Here is a 19,443-nt window from a genome sequence, read left to right on the forward strand (position 1 = left end):
CCCAGGGCAGAAATGGCTAACACGAGGGGTCATAGTTTTAAGCTGGTTGGAAGAAAGTATAGAGGGGATGTCAGAGGCGGGTTCTTTACACAGAGAGTTGTGAGAGCATGGAATGCATTGCCAGCAGCAGTTGTGGAAGCAAGGTCACTGGGGACATTTAAGAGACTGCTGGACATGCATATGGTCACAGAAATTTGAGGGTGTAAACATGAGGATCAATGGTCGGCACAACATCGTGGGCTGAAGGGCCTGTTCTGTTCTATGTTCTATGTTTTGTACTACTAAAAGCTAGCCTATATTCTTTCAAACTGACTGTGCTCAATGAAGTTGGGGATGGTACAGTGTGACTGGAGTATGTACTGGGTATCATCAATGGTAAACATTTGACTTGAAAAAGAGTAAGAAATATCATAACAAAGGAGAGGCAAGTTTCCAAGTTTTCTCTGGCTCTGGATTCTTAGTGAATGAGGAGGAAAGGAAGAGAAATGTCCTATTGCCACAGAGGTGAAGGAGATCGTAGAATCATAAAATCCCTACAGTGCAGATAGAGGCCATCGAATCTGCACTGACCTTCTGAAGAACATCCCAACCAAAACCACCATCCCCCACTCCCAAACCCATGTTAATAAAGGCTATTCCACCTAGACTTTATAGCCCTGGACACTAAGGGGCAATTTAGCATGGCCAATCTACCTAACCTGTATATCATTGGACTTTGGATTACGACGATGTTGCCCCTTTATCAAGGTTGTGTCGTCCTTGGGTTTTTTTCAAGAGGATTTGTAAAGACAGAGGTGCTGATTTGTCTGTAAATGGTTACTTTGAACAATGGCAGGGGAGTGGCCAGTATCCAAGTTCAGGTTTTTTTCTAGTTTGTTTTGTTTTAACGAGCAGTCAAAAAACTGCTGGGATCCTGGAGACACAGCTCCAGTGAAAAGAGGTTCCATGATTCAACAAAGGTCTTGCCTGAATTTTCTCTCTAAAATCTCTCCTGCCTGTAAGAATCTGTGTTTAAATTTACCTTTTGCCAAGGGGTGTGTTTATGAAATGTTGCTGGGATTAGAACAGTTTCATCAAGTTACGACATTGTGTCGGTTGGATTATCAAATAAGTTAAATTATTCTAAATTCTCTTTTCTTTTGTTTGTGTTTCATCTGTAATGTATAAAATTCTGTTTTGTTTAAAGCTGAGTGGTTTGTTGCGCTGCATCGCTCCTGGAGTATCCTAAAAAAATATAAAATGTCAGGCTCTGGGCTATCTTCTTAGACCATTTTGAGGGAGTCTGGCTTGGCCCATAACAGGACCTTTTAAACACGTGGTTAGGAGGCTGTGGGAGCAGATAGTCATGGAGGTCAATGCAAAGAGTTAAACCATACATTGTTTATGGTTTAATGAAGTACAATGAGATAAAACTGAGAGCATGTACTACAGTCTGGTAGCCATTGATGAATGCAGCACATTTATCAAAGACAGGAAGCTAGGAAAGGTTGGAAGGGTGGCTCTATTAGCATATTATGGTATTAGTACAACAGATAGTGATGATAAAAGTTGAGGAGATCAGGCTGTGTAAATGGTTTTGGTAAAGATAAGAATCAATAAAGGCAAGAAGTCACTTGTGGCACTGGGTATAGGTCCCCTAATAGCAACCACACACTAGGGTGGACCATAAAGGAAGGAAAAAAATGAGAGCTTGTCAGAAAGACATGGTAGTAATCATGGGAGGCTTGAATCTACATATAGGCTCGAAAAATCAGATGGGAAAGTTAGCCAAATTGGAGAGTTCATGGAATTTTTTTTAGATAGTTTCTTAGAACAGCAAATTGTTGAGCAACCAGAGATCAGGCTGTGATATATTTGGTATTGTGCAATGACATAGAGTAATTAATAGTCTCATAGTAAAGGTGCTGTCACGAACATCAACTATATTATGTTGCATTTTACTTTCAGTTTAATGGAGAGAGATGTGGATTTGAGGCTAGTTTTTTTTTATAATTTAAAGAGTTCAATTATGAGAGCATGAAAGCAAATCAGGATAAAGTGAGTTGGCAAATTAGATTTAATAATAATGAGAAAGCTAATCAGAAGTATAAAAAAAAGATTCGATAAAGATTTAGAAATGGAAAATAGTCAGCAAAGTGAACATTGAGTCCATAGAACTTGAGTCTCAAGAATTGATAACGCAAAATAAGGAGATGGCTGATGAAATGAACAGATATTTTGCTTTGTTCTTCACTATATAAGTAACATCACAGAAGCAGGGATAACTCAGGACATGGAAGGGAGGGAGGAGCTCAGAAACAGCAAAGAAATGGTAAATTGTTGAACCTATACTTGACAAGTCTAGATTAGAGTAGTGCTGGAAAAGCACAGGCAGCATCTGAGGAGCAGGAACATTGACATTTCGGGTAAAAGCCCTCATTTTGCCCAAAACATTGACTCTCCCGCCTCCTCAGATGCTGCCTGACCTGCTGTGCTTTTCTAGCACCACACTCTCTGCTAAAAGCTTAGGACAATTGTTTTATCTTTATGCTTGTCTAGAGAAATTTTGGGTTGTGGCATAACAGAGAGAACAATGACTCTATTAAAATATTCACTTGATGCAATCACTACTGCCTTTTTAAAAAATTCGCTAATAGGATGTGGAGATTGCCAGTTGCACCAGCGTTTATTGCCCATCCTTAATTATTGTTGATCTGAATGGCTTGCTGGGTCACTTCAGTGAACAATCAAGGGTCAACCACAGTCCTGTTGGTCTGGTATCACATGTAGGCCAGACCAGGTAAAGATGGAAGCTTTCCTCCACTAAAGTGCCTTGAAGGTTTTTACAACAGTTAACATTGGTTATATAGGTGACATTATGTCAGTTTTTAATTCCAGATAGCTATTGAATTCAAATCCAGCACGGTGGGATTGAAATCCATTGCACAGTGATATCACAGTGATATCCAAGGAAATTATTACAACAAAGCTCTGGTGGAATCATGACATGCAGAAAAATTAGAGGATGGAGAAATGCAGTGTCTGTTGGCCTACGCCATTGTGATTGCAGTCCTACAAGGACTCAGTGGCTCTTAAATGAAAAATCAATTACAACATCCTTTAGGCTTATATTATGGTTCTTCAGTGTTGCTCAGAATTAATTTTCATATTCAATAACCTGAAGGAATGTAGAAATTCATCTGTGAAGTTTGAATATCCAATACAAATCAGTATTCAAAAGCAAATCCTCAGGGCTTTGTTATTGAGAATTATCTGGCATATTCATTCAATTCTGCAGCTCTAAGACATTCCAGATATGCTTTGGATAATAGGATTATTCATGGTTTAGTATGTTTAGTTCTTTTTGGTGTGCTGATTGCTATGTTATTTTACTGAAGTTAGCACAGCTTCATTTAGATCTAACAACAGTGTGTGTTACTAATTTTAAGTTTTAGTGGATTGAAATGTTACCAGGAAAGATAATGTCAGCAGTATAAGAAAAGCATAAGCCGTAAACCAGAAATTAATAACAAGGAAAGGCAAGTGATGGACACCATACTCTCATCTGCCTATACATCTGCATGACACAAGTCAAACAAAATTTGAGAAAGGTGTAATTAATTCACAATCAGTAGTAAGAAGGCGACTCGTCATCACATTCCCAAGAGCAGTAAGGGACTTATAACAAATGCTCTCATTGATAGTGGCATCCACCTACCATGAAATAGTAACAAATAAGGATTTCTGTCAGACTGTATTGAGAAAAACAATGCTCAAAAACAAAGAGGTAACTGGAGAGAGAAAACACCTGTCTCTGGAATTTAAAGCAGCATGGGTATACACGTATTTTGGCTGTGTACTAATTTTGAAACTGAAACAATGAAAATTCTGAACAGAATTACGCACTTTATGAAAATATCCTTCTCAATAGGTTTTATTAAATCAATTTAACTTAGCAATCTTATAATTCCTATTTCTCTTGAATCTAGATTTACATTGTCTCTGAATGTATTAATTTTATCCTCGTACATATTACTCACTTAATGAGTAATTTTTAATGAGAAACATTATAACAAGAACAGTTAGATTATCGTTCCTCATATATTGATTGATTATACCATTTATTAAAGGGAAAATGTGTTCAAAATGATTTTACTATTAAAAAGCTGATATTTAATACCAGAAGTAATGTAACAGTTCGAGTAATTTTCTTTTCCTCATCATTTTCTCTTCCAAGGCCATTTCCATCAACTGTCTCAAGCTGAAGCAGCCACCTGGAGCTTGTACATTCTTCTTGGCCTGAGGTTGAGCGATAGCTTTTATGTCTTTTTCATTACAAATTCAGCTTGTTTGATTGCCGTGACATTTCTCACTCCTGTCATTAACTTGCATGCAATCATCAAATCTTTTTGCTGTGCCCAAATAGATGTAGGATGTGGGCCTTTACCTCCCTCAAAGCCAGGCAAAAGTGAGGACTGCAGATGCTGGAAACCGGAGTGTAGATCAGATTGGTGCTGGAAAAGCAAAGCAGGTCAGGGAGCATCCGAGGAGCAGGAAAATCGACGTTTCGGGCAAAAGTCCTTCACAGGAATATTCTTGATGAAGGGCTTTTGTCCAAAACATTGATTTTTCTGCTCCTAGGATGCTGCCTGACCTGCTGTGCTTTTCCAGCACCACTCTGATCTAAACTCCCTCAAAGCTGTTCTGCTGCTTGGATAGATTATGATAGACCTGGATCTGATGTCATTTATCCACCTTGATTTTGTATCTCATAATATGCTTGTCTAACAAACATTTATCAGAACGGCTGGTGTCACTGTTATGCAAGAGCTGAGGCAGCGGGTATTTAAAGGGCCTGTTTCCCTAGGCACTCGCTTGGTGGCAGTTAGAAAAATGCACGACCAGGGTGAGAGTGTGTGAAATACTGGAAAGTTAGTGCACCTTGGGAGTTGAACAGGTAAATTCTTTTCTCAATTCTTTTTTTAAATTCAGTAATGTAATTTGCAGGTGAACAAACCTAGCTGACTGAGCGACAATTAACAGTCAGTTAACTGAAGCCTGAATGGAGCCTCAACAGATTGTGATTGCCATTGAATCTTAACGAGTGTGAGTCACTTTAGTACTCCGCAGCTCTCTTTAAGAAACTGTCTGTTAAATGTGCACTTTGCACATGCAATTGAGAGAGGTAAATCCTGAGTGAGTGAGTGAGCGAGTGAGCAAGTAAATAAGTTTGGTGCGTAATGGAAATTCAGAGAAAGAAGTCCCCTTTTGTCTTTTCTTGCTCATATTTTGTAAGGTCCTTTTTCAGAGTTTATAGTTGTTAGGCTTCATTCTTCATCTTCACCCGAACAGAGAGAAGGGAGTAAAAATGGAAAGAATTGCAGATGCTGACCCACCCCTGACATCTCCCCTATACCTTCCACCCTTCACCTTAAATTTATGTCCCCTTGTTGTTAGGCTTCATTCTTCATCTTCACCCGAACAGAGAGAAGGGAGTAAAAATGGAAAGAATTGCAGATGCTGTAAATCAAAGACAAAAACAAAAAATGCTGGATAATCTGATTTTCTGTTTTTCAGTGGCAGCAGCAACTCGAAGGGCAGGAGCTTGGACCAGGAGCCTGCCGGGAGCGGTGAGTCACTGATTTGAGCTTTTAAATTTGAAGTCAGAGAGCAGAGGTTTTTGGGAAAGGAGAGACTTATTATTATTTCCGTCCAGCTATATAAGTCAGTGTTTTCTCAACCCAAGACCCTACCATTGTAGGGCCTCCCACCCAACCTCCTCCTCTAACCTTAAAGACTAGGGACCAATTAATTAAGCATCTCTTCTTTTTTACTTTGTGATAAGGTGACCAGCAGGGATGGCAGTGCAGGGAGAGCAATGTTCCTCCTGCATGATGTTTGAGGTGAGGGGCGCCATTAGTGTCCCATCCAAGTACATCTGCAGGAAGTGCACCCAACTCTCACTCCTCCAAGACCATATTAGGGAACTGGAGTAGGAGCTGGATGAACTTCGGATCATTCGGGAGACAGAGGCTGTGATAGATAAGCGTTACGGGAAGTGGTTACTCCTTGGCATGAAGAAAGCTGGGTGACTGTTCAAAGGGGGACAAAACAGTCAGTGGAGGGATCCCCTGTGGTTGTTCCCCTGAAAAACATGTATACTGTTTTCGATACTGTTGAGGGGGATGACTTACCAAGGGTATGCAGTGGGGCCCAAGTCACTGGCACAGAGCCCGTCCCTATTGCACAGAAGGGAAGGAGGGAAAGGAGGAGAGTGTTAGTCATTGGAGACACAATAGTTAGAGGCTCAGATAGAAGGTTTATTGGGAATGAATGAGACTCATGGTTGGTGTTTTGCCTCCCAGATGCCAGGGTCCGTGATGTCTCGGATCGTATCTTTGGTGTCCTAAAGGGAGTGGTGACCAGTCTCAAGTCGTGGTCCATGTCCAACGACATAGGTAGAAAGAGGGATAGGGATGTAAGGCAGAATTTCAGGAAACTAGGGTGGAAGCTGAGAGCTAGAACAAACAGAGTTGTTATCACCTGTGCCATGTGATAGCGAGGCAAGGAATAGGGAAAGATATCAGCTAAACATGTGGCTGCAAGGATGATGAAGGAGGGAGGGTTTCAGGTACTTGGATAATTGGGGCTTATTCTGGGAAATGTGGGACCTGTTCAAACACGACAGTCTTCACTTGAGCCAGGGGGGTACTAATATCCTGGGTGGGAAATTTGCTGGTGCTCTCCGGGTGGGTTTAAACTAGCTCAGCAGGGGGATGGGAACCTGAGGGGTAGCTGCAGTGTGCAGGAGGATGACAGTATGGAGGACAGGAACAGGATTTCAAGGTCACAGGAATGTGCTGGCAGACAGCAAACTGATTTGAAGTGTGTCTACTTCAATGCCAGAAGTATCCGAAATAAGGTAGGTGAGCTTGCAGCATGGATAGGTACCTGGGACTTCGATGTTGTGGCCATTTCAGAGACATGGATAGAGCAGGGTGAGGAATGGATGTTGCAGCTCCCAAGGTTTAGCTCTTTCATAAAGAACAGGCGATAAAAGAGGGGGAGGTGTGGCCTTGTTAGTCAAGGATAGTATAACGGTGGCTGAGAGAATGTTTGACGAGGACTCGTCTACTGAGGTAGTGTGGGCTGAGGTTAGAAACAGGAGAGGAGAGGTCACACTGGTTGGAGTTTTTTATTGGCCTTCGCAGAGTCCCAGGGAGGTGAAAGAGAGGATTGGCAAAGGTATTCTGGGTAGGAGTGAAAGGAACAGGGTGGTCATTATGGGGGACTTTAACTCCTCCAACATTGACTGGAAATGTATAAACCTAGTATGTTGGATGGATCCGTTTTTGTCCAATGTATACAGGAGGCTTTCCTGACACAGTATGTCGAAGGGCCGACAAGAGGGAAGGCCACACTGGATCTGGTACTTGATAATGAACCAGGTCAGGTGTTTGATTTAGTTGTAGGTGAGCACTTTGGAGATAGTGACCATAATTTAATTATGTTTAGCTTCGCCATAGAAAGGGATAGTTACATGCCACAGGTCAAGAGTTATCGATGGGGCAAGGGCAATTATAATGCGATTTGGCAAAAATTAGGATGCATAGAATGGGGTAGCAAAATGCAAGGGATGCAGACAATGGAAATGTGACACTGATTTAAGGAACAGATATTGCAAATCCTTGATAGGTATGTCCCTGTCAGGCAGGGAGGAAGTGATAAGGTAAGGGAATCGTGGTTTTCTACAGAAATTGCATCTCTTATTAGGCAGAAGAAGCAGGCTTATGTTTTGATGAGGCAAGATGGTACAGATGAGGAGATGGAGAGTTACAGATCAGCTAGGAAGGATTTAAAGAGAGAGTTAAGAGCAAGTGAGCATACGAGCAATCTTTAGCAAATAGAATAAAGGAGAACCCAAAAGCTTTCTATAGGTATGTGACGAATAAAAGAATGGTTAGGGTAGGAATAGGTCCAGTCAAAGACAGAAGTGGGAAGTTGAGTGTGGACTCTGTGGAGATCGGAGAGGTGCTAAACAAACATTTCTCATCATTTTTCACTCAGGACAAGGAGAATATTGTAGAGGAGAAGAATGCGGTACGAGATATTAGACTAGAAAGGATCGAGGTTAGTTATCAATTCTAGAAGGAGTGAAAATAGATAAACCCCCTGGACCAGATGGGATTTATCCGAGGGTTCTTTGGGAAGCTAGGGAGGAGATAGCAGAGCCTTTGACTTTGATATTTGAGTAGTCATTGTCTGCAGGTTTAGTACCAGAGGACTGGAGGATTGCAAATATTGTACCCGTGTTCAAGAAGGGCAGTAGAGATGACCCAGGTAATTATAGACCAGTGAGCCTTACTTCTGTTGTAGGAAAGGTTTTGGAAAGGATTATAAGAGATAAGATTTATAATCATCTATTGATAAACAATTTGATTTCAGATAGTCAACATGCTTTCGTCAAGGGCAGGTCGTGTCTCACAAACCTCATTGAGTTTGTGAGAAGGTGACCAAGCATGTGGATGAGGGTAGGACAGTTGACATGGTGTACATGGACTTCAGTAAAGCTTTTGATAAGGTTCCACATGGTAGGCTGTTGGGAAAAATGCAGAGGCATGGAATTGACGGTGATTTAGTAGTTTGGATTAGAAACTGGCTTTCTGAAAGAAGGCAGCGAGTAGAAGTTGATGGAAAATATTCAGCCTGGAGCCTGGTTACTAGTGGTGTGCCACAAGGATCGTATTTTGGGACTACTGCTGTTTGTCATTTTTATAAATGACTTAGACGCAGGCATAGGTGGATGGATTAGTAAATTTACAGATGACACTAAAATCGGTGGAGTAGTGGAACCTGCTGAATTTTTCCAGCAATTTTGTTTTTTTGTTTGTGAGGCAGAATGCAATCCTGGTTTAACAGCTGCAGGTTCAGGAGGTCTGTTGACTGGGAAAACCAACCAAAACAATAACAGAACAGGGAAATAATGTATTGATTGAATTGCAATTTAAAAAAAATGTGCTTTTTTTAATGAATGGATTAACTGAGAAATAATAAGAATACATGAAAGTCAGGGTCTGTATAATAAAGGATTATAGGTAAGCAAGGTAGGTTAAGGGAAGTAAGTTGTGTATAGCATGTTCAGTGGGGTGGTCTGATGAACAGACAGAAAGACCAGTAGTAACCATCAGGCAGAATAGAGGAAGGAAGGTATTGCAGTAGTCGTCCAACTTTCTAACAAATGTACTGCTTTGGATAATGTTGGGGGAGATGGCTGTGCATGGGAAAGCCATCAGCTTCATAGAACCTGGGGTGGGTCTGCTGCACAAGAGGGGATGAAAAAAATTATGGGAGGGCTATAGTGGTAGGGAATTCAATTGGAAGGAGAACAAAGAGGCCTGTTGGCAGCTGCAAAAGAGACTCCAAGATGATATGTTGCAGGTGGGAGGGCTTTAGATTTCTGGGATATTGGAACTGTTTTGGGGAGACAGTGGGACCTGCTGAGTCATAAGGATGTACAGATAGATGGAAACTCTTCAATCCAACTCATCCATATCGAATAGCTATCCTAAATTAATCTAGTCCCATTTGCCAGCACTTGGCGCATAACCCTCTAAACCCTTCCTATTCATATACCCATCCAAATGGCTTTTTAGTGTTGTATTTGTACCAGTCTCTACCACTTCCTCTGGCAGCTCATTGCATACACAAACCACTTTTGCGTGAAAAAGTTGCCCCTTAGGTCCCTTATAGAATCATAGCGTCATAGAGATGTACTGCATGGAAACAGACCCTTCGGTCCAACCCGTCCATGCCGACAAGATATCCCAACCCAATCAAGTCCCACCTGCCAGTAACCGACCCATCCCTTAAGCCAACACCCTTGAATTCTGGACTCACCCACTCCCCGAGAAAATACCTTGTCTATTTACCCTATCCATGCCCCTCATGATTTTATAAACCTCTACAAGGTCACCTCTCAGCCTCCGATGCTCCAGGGAATGTAGCCCCAGCCTCTCCCTATAGCTCAACTCCTCCAACCCTGGCAACATACTTGTAAATCTTTTCTGAATCTTTTTAAGTTTCACGACATCCTTCTGATAGGAATTGCACACAAAAGTGGTCTAACCAATGTCCAGTATAGCCGTAGCATGACCTTCCAACTCCTATTCTCAATGCTCTGACCGATAAAGGACAGCACACCTTCTTCACTATCCTATCTACCTGCGACTCCACTTTCAAGGAGCTATAAACCCGCACTCCAAGGTCTCCTTGTTCAACAACACTCCACAGGATCTTACCATTAAGTGTATAAGTCTTGCTCAGATTTGTCTTTCCAAAATGCAGCACCATACATTTATCTAAATTAAACTCCATTTGCCACTCCTCAAGCCCATTGGCCCATCTGAGCAAAATCCCATTGTACTCTTAGGTAACCTTCTTCGCTGTCCAATACACCTCTAATTTTGGTGTCATCTGCAAACTTACTAAGTATACTTCCTAAGTTCTCATCTAAATCATTTAAATAAATGGCAAAAAGCAGTAACCCAGTATTGGTCCATGTGGCACACCACTGGTCACAGACCTCCGGTCTGAAAAGCAACCCTCTGTCTTTTACCTTCAAGCCAGTACCGTAACCAAATAGCTAATTCTCCCTGTCTTTCCATGAGATCTAAACTTGTTAACCAGTCTCCCATGGGAAACCTTGTTGAACGCCTTACTGAAGCCCATATAGATCAAATCCACTGCTCTGCCCTCATTAATCCTCTTTGTTACTTCTTCAGAAACTCAATCAAGTTACTGAGTCACGATTTCCCACACACAAAGCCATGTTGACTATCCCTAATCGGTCCATGCCTATCCAAATAATGTAAATCCTATCCCTCAGGATTCCCTCCACAACTTGTCCTGTTCCAATGTCAGGTTCACCAGTCTACAGTTCCCTGGCTTTTCCTTGCCACCGTTCTTAAATAGCTGCACCATGTCAGCTAACCTCCAGTTTTCTGGCACCTCACCTCTGGATATTAATGATATAAATACCTCAGCAAGGAACCCAGCAATCACTTCCCTAATTTCCCACAGAGAGCAAAACAAATAGATTGCATCTGAATCAAAATGAGGCCAATGTCTTTGTGGGGAGGATTGCTAATGATGTTGGAGACTAATTGGGCAGGAGGTGGGATCCAGAGAGAATGTTCAGCAAGTGAAGGTGAACATGCAAACTTTAAGGTTACAGCAAGTCTGTCAGAAAGGTACAGACTTTATGGGCCAGTTGGGCAAAGGAGTTTGACAAAGTTTGAAGATATTTATTTTAATATTAGAAGCCTGATGAATAAGGCACATGCGGTGAGGGCACAGATTATAAATGAGGGTATGATGTCATTGCTGTCATTAACACATAGTTGACAGAGGGACAGGATTGGCAGCTCAATATTCCAGGATATGGAGGTCATCTGATGAGACATAGTGGGAAGTAAAAGTGGAGAAAGTGTTATAATCTTGATCAGGGAATCATTACAGCAGTAAGGAGGGGTGATATCTTCGAGGTTCCTCAAATGAAGCCATACAGGTAGAACTTAAAAACCAAAAAGGTGCATTCACACTGCTGGGAGTGCACGACAGGTCCCCTAACAATTTGAGAGAAATAGAAGAGCAGATGTATCGGCAACTTTCAGGGAAATGTAAAAATAACAAACTGTAAGAGATTTTAACTTCACCAACACTAACTGGGGTGTAATTGTGTGAAAAGCTTGGAGAGAGTGGAATTCTTAAAATGCATTCAGGAGAGCTTTTTAAGCCAGTAAGTAGAAGGCCTGAAAAGACAAGGGGTAGCCCTGGATTTAATTTTAGATAATGAAACTGGGTGAATAGTTGAGGTATCGGTGAGCAAACGTTCTTCAGACAGCGATCAAGATTGCTATGAGAAATAACAAGGAATGGACATGAAATCAAAGTTCTCAACTGGGGGAGAAGGCTGATTTTTCATAAGATCTGATATGATTTGGTCAGAGTGGATTGGGAGCAGATACCTCAGCTAAATCTGTCTCAAAACAGTTGGATGCATTCAAGCAGGAAGTAAAGAAAGTACAGGCCAACATCTTTCAGTAAAGAAAGTAAAAGGTGGGACCATCAGATCGCATGAACCCTGGATATTGAGAGATATATAGCATTAAGTTAAGAGAAAAAGGAAGGCTTGTGACAGATACCAAGGGGTTAAAACAGCAGGAACCCTGGAAGAGTACAGAGTAGGCAAAAGATTAGATTACTTACAGTGTGGAAACAGGCCTGTCGGCCCAACAAGTCCACACCGACCTACCCCATTCCCCTACACCTCACACTACGGGCAATTTAACATGACCAATTCACCTAACCTGCACGTTTTTGGACTGTGGGAGGAAACCGGAGCACCCAGAGGGTACCCACACATACATGGGGAGAATGTGCAGACTCCACACAGTCAGTCACCTGAGGCAGGAATTGAACCTAGGTCTCTAGCATTGTGAGGCAGCAGTGCTAATCACTGTGCCACCGTGCCACCCTAAAGGCAGAGTAGGAAACCTAAAAGGGGACATGAAAGGATACTGACAGGTTAAAAAATGAAAATTCTACATTGTTTTACAGGGACATTAAAGGTAGAAGGATAATGAGAGAAAGAGCAGGGTCCATTAAGGACTGCAGTATTAATTTGTATGCCGACGTAGAAGATGTAGTTCGGGTGCTAAATGAATTCTTTGGGTCAGTGTTCACTGATGAGAAGGATGTTAATATTATCCAAATCAGAGAGAAAGTCTGTAATACAACTAATGGAAGTGGATGACTATACACACCCCTCACTCAAACTCATCTCCCTCCTGCCATCTGGCAGAAGATACTGGAGCATATGATCTCTCACAGCCAGACTGTGCAACAGTTTCTTCCCCCAAACTATCAGGCTCCTTAACACAGTATTATCGGACTCTTCCCCATCTGAAATTCTTTGCATGACTTTGAATTGCTGCTAGAAACATAGCTATTATTTAACATTCTTCTATTACATGGTAACTTGTGTATTTTGCATTTCTTATGCACTTTATGCACTTTATCCATGTAGCACCTTCAGTCCTGGAGGAACACTGTCTCATTTTTAATGTATCAGTTGTCTAATGTAGAAATGACGAATAAAAAGCTACTCTCTGTCTCCCTCTAACAAAATTAACAGAGATAGTGAGAAGGTTCTGAGTGGTCTGGCAGAGTTAAAAATAGATATACCTCCAGATGGAATGTATTCCAGATTATTACATGAGGCAAGGGAGGAAATAGCAGAGGTACCTGCAAACATTTTCAATTTCTGTCTGGCCACAGGAGAGCTGGACTGAAAGACAGCCAATGTGGCACCATTATTCAGGAAGGGGACAAGGATAAACCAGGAAACTATAGGCCAGTCAGTTTAACCTCAGTGGTGGGGAAACTATTGGAAGTAAGTCTGAGGGAGAGAATAAATCTGGATTAGGAATTTATCCAGAAAAGTCAGTTCAATTTTGTTAAAGGGAAGTGATGCCTGACAAATTTGATTTATTGAATCAGATGTATAAACGAGAGTAATGCTTTTGATGTCAAGTTGGAATTTAACAACGCTTTTGATCTGGTCATGCATGGGACACTGATAATGAAGGTAAGAGTCAATAGGATCCAAGAAAATTTGGAAAATTGGATCCACAATTGACTGTGTCCAGTGGGGTCAGACAAGTCAGTATTGGTGCCCTTAGTGTTTGTGATTTATATAAATGGCACAGATTTGAATGTAGGAAGATTGATAAGTAAGTTTACAGACTATACAAAATTGGTGGGGTATATAATAGCGAGGAGGACAACCTTAGACTATAAGAGGATATAGATGTCTGATCAGTGACAAATAGAATTCAATCTGGATAAATGGGAGATGATGCACTTGGGCAGACAAACAAGACAAGGAAATCAATGATAAACAGGTGGACCTTGGGAAGCTCTAAGGATTAGAGGGACTTTGCTGTGCATATAAAACAATCACTTATTTGTCAGCACACATGGATAAATGGTTAAGAAGGCATATTGGTATACTTGTCTTTATTAGCTGAAGCATAGAGTTTAAGAGCAGAGAGGTTATGCTGGCACTGTATAAAACATTGGTCAGACTGCAGCAAGAGTATTATGTGCAGTTCTGAAATGCACATTATAAAAGACGGCAGTGATTGCACTGGAGAAAGTACAGAGGTGTTGTACCAGGATGTTGCCTGGGCTCAAGGACACCTGGGGTTGTTTTCCTTCGAGCTGAGCAGATTCCGAGGGGTCATGATTGAGCTGTATAAAATTATGGGGGACATTGATAGGAAGAAATCTTTCCTCTTGGTGGTGGGATCAATGACAATGGGAACAGAAGTTCTTTGAGAAGATGTGAGAAAAAGCTTTGACTCCCAGAGAGTGTTAGGAATTTGGAGCTCTCTGCTTGTAAGGGTGGTAGAGGTGGTAACCATCAACATTTCAGCAGTATTTAGGTGTGCACTAGTCCGGCTTACAGACCCACAGCAATGTGGTTGACTCTTAACTGCCCTCTTATGTTGAAAGTGATAGCAGAGGTATTTCAAACTTGTGTAAATTGCAATTGTTATGGAGCAGACCTGCACCCCCACCCCACACACCTCTGCCAAAATGTAATTAGGAGTTAGCCCCGACTCTAACTTTTATATTTATTTTGAGGTAAGTGTAAGGTGCTGCATTCTAGACGACATTTGATTAGTCCACCACTAGGATTTACTCAAAGCATATTTTATTCTTATGACACGGTTTTAAAAAAACAAAGAAAATTAGCATAACTTTAAGTGTATTGAAATACTTAACAAGATTATTTAACCACTCGTCATTGATTGTTCTAATATAGGCAGCATCACATAAACACACCCTTGTCAAGGCTATTTAGCAAAATCAAAATTGAAATTGCTGGAAAAGCTCTTAGCAGATCTGGCAGCATCTGTGGAGAGAAATCAGAGTTAGCATTTTTGGTCCAATGACCCTTCCTCAGATCTTCCTCAAAATCTAGCAAAACGGCTAAGGTTCTCACACAATGCGTCTCCCCAGTCCAGCAGAATTCCTGAAAGAAACAATCTATGGCTTTTTATTACTAAGAGGAAGCCCCTTGTCTTAGACTTTAGCAGCAGAGAACATAAACTATTAGCTCAACAGCTGCAGAAACCCTCTTATTAACTGAAAACAAAACTAAAAACTTCCTGGGTCTGTGAGAGCCCTGACCCTGTCCACTCACACTTCTTTAGTCTAACTTTTTTTAAGAAATTAACCAGGATTACCTCCACGCTGTTTGCAACTGAAACAGACCTCCCAGCAACATCTCCATTTCCACGAGAAACAGTACAGAACACAACTCTCTTAATGGCACAGTACTGTCACACAATCAATATAGATTGCAGCTGTGATGTGATTCTTTTGCCAAGCAAAATTGACATTACTGATTTGGATGAAGATACTGGTATGTATTCAAGCTAATTTTGCTGACAATACAAAGATAAGTGGTAAAACAAATTGTAAGGAGAATAGAAAGATTCTGCAAAGGAATGTAGAGCAGTTGAGACAATGGGGAAGGAGGTTATCAAATGGAATGGAATATGGAAAAATGACAGGAAGAACAGAAAGTGAAATACTATGTATACCAACAGCATTATTATCTGACTAAAGACAGTTAACCTGTGAAAAGAAATCTGAAAATATTGTTTAAAGACCATAAGACATAGGACTGGAAGTAAGGCCATTCGGCCCATTGAGTCGACTCCGCCATTTAATCATGGCTAATGGGCATTTCAAGTCCTTACCTGTACTCTCCCCATAGCCCTTAATTCCTGGAGAGGTCAAGAATTTATCAAGTGCTGCCTTGAAAACATTTAATGTCCTGGCCTCCACTGTGTTCCGTGGCAATGAATTCCACAGGCCCACCACTCTCTAGCTGAAGAAATGTCTCCTCATTTCCATTCTAAATTGACCTCCACTAATTCTAAGGCTTTGCCCATGGGTCCTATTCTCCCGCCTAATGGAAACAACTTCCTAGCGTCCACCCTTTCTAAGCCATGCATTATCTTGTAAGTTTTTATTAGATCTCCCCTCAACCTTCTAAACTATAATGAATACAATCCTAGGATCCTCGGCTGTTCATTGTATGTTAGGCCTACCATTCCAGTGATCATCCGTGTGAATCTCCACTGGACACACTCCAGTGCTAGTTTGTCGTTCCTGAGGTGTGGGGCCCAAAATTGGACACAGTATTCTAAGTGGGAGCTAACTTGAGCTTTATAAAGTCTCAGAAGCACATCACTGCTTTTATATTCCAACCCTCTTGAGGTAAATGACAACAAAACATTTGCTTTCTTAATCAATGACTCAACCTGCAAGTTAACCTTTAGAGAATCCTGGATTAGCACTCCCAGATTCCTTTGTGCTTTGGCTTAATGAATTTTCTCACCGTTTAGATAATAGTCCATGCCTGTATTCTTTTTTCCAAAGTGCAAGACCTTGCATTTGCTCACGTTAAATTTCATCAACCATTTCCTGGACCACTATCCTAAACTGTCTAAATCTTTCTATGGTCTCCTCAGTACTACCTGCCTGTCCACCTAACTTTGTATTATCGGCAGACTTCACCAGAAGGCCCCAGTCCCTTCAGCCAGATCATTAACAGAGAAGTGAACAGCACTGAAACTGTCAACACTGAACCCTGGGGGACACCACTTGGCTGCCATTCCAAAAGAGAACCTTTTATCCCAATTCTCTACCTTCTGTCAGACAGCGAATCCTCAATCCATCCCAGTAGCTCACCTCAAACATCATGGGCCCTCACCTTATTCAGCAGCCGTAGTTCCGTGAGGCACCTTATCAAAGGCTGTTTGGAAGTCCAGATAGATAACCTCCACTGGGTTTCCCTTGTCTAATCAACTTGTTACCTCTTCAAAGAATTCTAACAGGTTTGTCAGGCACAGCTGTTTTAATACATCAAAAAATGGTATTGTTTTAAACAAAACACAGAATTTATTACAAATAAAAGATTTAAAGCAAAACAAGTACTATTACCTTCACAGTCTGATTAATATATGCATCTCTTATACACTCAAGTTCACTTCTTACTTCCACTGAGAATTCTTTTAAGACATATAACTCTTCAAGTTATTTGTTTCTGGAGGAGCCATCCACTAACTGTGCCAAAGTTTTTTGGAGAAACTTTAATTTTCCTTCGCTGCAGATTTGCTCAAAGGGAAGAGTTCCATTTACCATCTATTGACTATGGATATCTCTTGCCATATTAATTTTTTCAATTTAGTAGCTTTCTTTGCTGCAAGACTCTGCAGGGAGACTGTATTATCACACAGATTTCAGATGGTGTACATATGACCAGAACTGCACACAGTCCTCCACCTGTGGCCATATAAATGGGGCCTTATCATAACCTCCTTGCTCTCATGTTCCATGTTTTAACTAACAAAGTCTTACTTTGTTTAGAAATTCACAGTTTTCTAATAGCACTGAAGCTCTGCATTGCATTATGCTCACGTTCCATGGTATTTAAAAATGACAAGTATTAAAAACATATATAAATAATGTTGCTTTACTTTTGACCCTCCTATAATCAGTCCTGAAGTGCTATGACGGCTAATGTGCAGATCAGCTGCGTCAGATTATCACTGATGAAGTCAGAAAGTGTGAAGCAAGAAAAGCACAGCAGGTCAGGCAGCAGCCGAGGAGCAGAAGAGTCGACGTTTCGGGCATAAGCCATTATCGCAGATCCAATCCTCCAACACGGCACCACACTCTTGAACTTTTTCCACCTGTCCATCTTCCTTCCTGCCTATCTGCTCCATCCTCTGCTCCAACCAATCCTCATCAACACCCACCTTCATCCACCTATCCCCTACTTAGCTACCTTGCTGCCATCCCCACACCCCTCCTATTTATCTCTCAGCCCCCTTGGGTACCACCCCCACATTCTTGAAGGGGTTATGCCCTAAACACCGACTCTCCTGCTCCTTGGATGCTGCCTGACCAGCTGTGCTTTTCCAGGACCACACTCACACAGCATCTGCAGTTCTCACTTTCTCCTTGTGACCAATGGAGTCAAACTCAATGAGGATAGAAATGGGCAGAAATCAGAACACTTGAAATCCAACAGTAAATCAGTTACATTCGCTGCGCAAACTTCAATATTGAAAAAGGCATCGGAATTTTCAAAAAAAGTGAAAGTGCAAATTGAACTGTAAATTACTTATTTAGCATCTCATGTATACCATTCCATTAAAGAATTCTCTCCTTGAATACTCAAACAATGCTCACAAATACATATATTAAAAAAAACTCACTTTCACACATCACTTTTCTGATATATCTAAAAAATGAAAACATTACCAGATGTGAAACAACCAGGTGAAATGCTCATACATCTGCAGCCAATTCAGATGTAATGTTCTCACTTGCAAGAACTGAAATTAAAGGCATAGAGTCATGGAGTCATAGAGATGCACAGCACGGCAACAGATTCTTCAGTCCAACCTGTCCACGCTGGCCAGATATCCTAGATTAGATATCCTAACCTCACTTGCCAGCACCCGGCCCATATTCCTCCAAACCCTTCTTTTTAATATACACATCCAGATGCCTTTTAAATTTTGCAATCGTACTCCACTCCCTCTGGCAGCTCATTCCATATGCATACCACCCTCTGCGAGAAAAAGTTGCCCTTTCGGTCTCTTTTATATCTTTACCGTCTCACACTAAACCTATGCTCACTAGTTCTGGAATCACCCCTCCAGGGAAAAGACCTTGTCTATTTACCCTATCCATGCCCCTCATGATTTTATAAACTTCTATAAGGTCACCCCTCAGCCTTCGACGCTCCAAGGAAAACAGCCCCAGCCTGTTCAACCTCTCACTATAGTTCAAATCCACCAACCCTGGCAACATCCTTGTAAATCTTTTCTGAACTCTTTCAACTTTCACAACATCCTTCCAACAGGAAGGAGTACAGAATTGCATGCAATATTCTAAAAGTGGCCGAACCAATGTCCTGTGCAGCTGCAATATGACCTCCCAGTTCCTGTACTCAATACTCTGACCAATAAAGGAAAGCATACCAAACACCTTCTTCACTATCCTATCTACCTGTGACTCAAGTTTCAAGGAGCTAGGAACCTGCACTGCAAAGTCTCTTTCGTCAGCAAAACTCCCTAGGACCTTACCATTAAGTGTATAAATCCTGCTAAGATTCCCAAAATGCAGCACCTCACATTTATCTAAATTAAGCTCCATCTGCCACTCCTCAGCCCATTGGACCATCTGAGAATAATCCCATTGTAATCTGGGATAACCTTCTTCGCTGTCCATTACATCTCCAAATTTGGTGTCATCTGCAAACTTACTAACTATACCTCTTTTGTTCACATCCAAATCATTTATATAAATGAC

This window comes from Chiloscyllium plagiosum, chromosome 7 (assembly GCF_004010195.1).
Source record: "Chiloscyllium plagiosum isolate BGI_BamShark_2017 chromosome 7, ASM401019v2, whole genome shotgun sequence".
Taxonomy (NCBI): Eukaryota; Metazoa; Chordata; class Chondrichthyes; order Orectolobiformes; family Hemiscylliidae; genus Chiloscyllium; species Chiloscyllium plagiosum.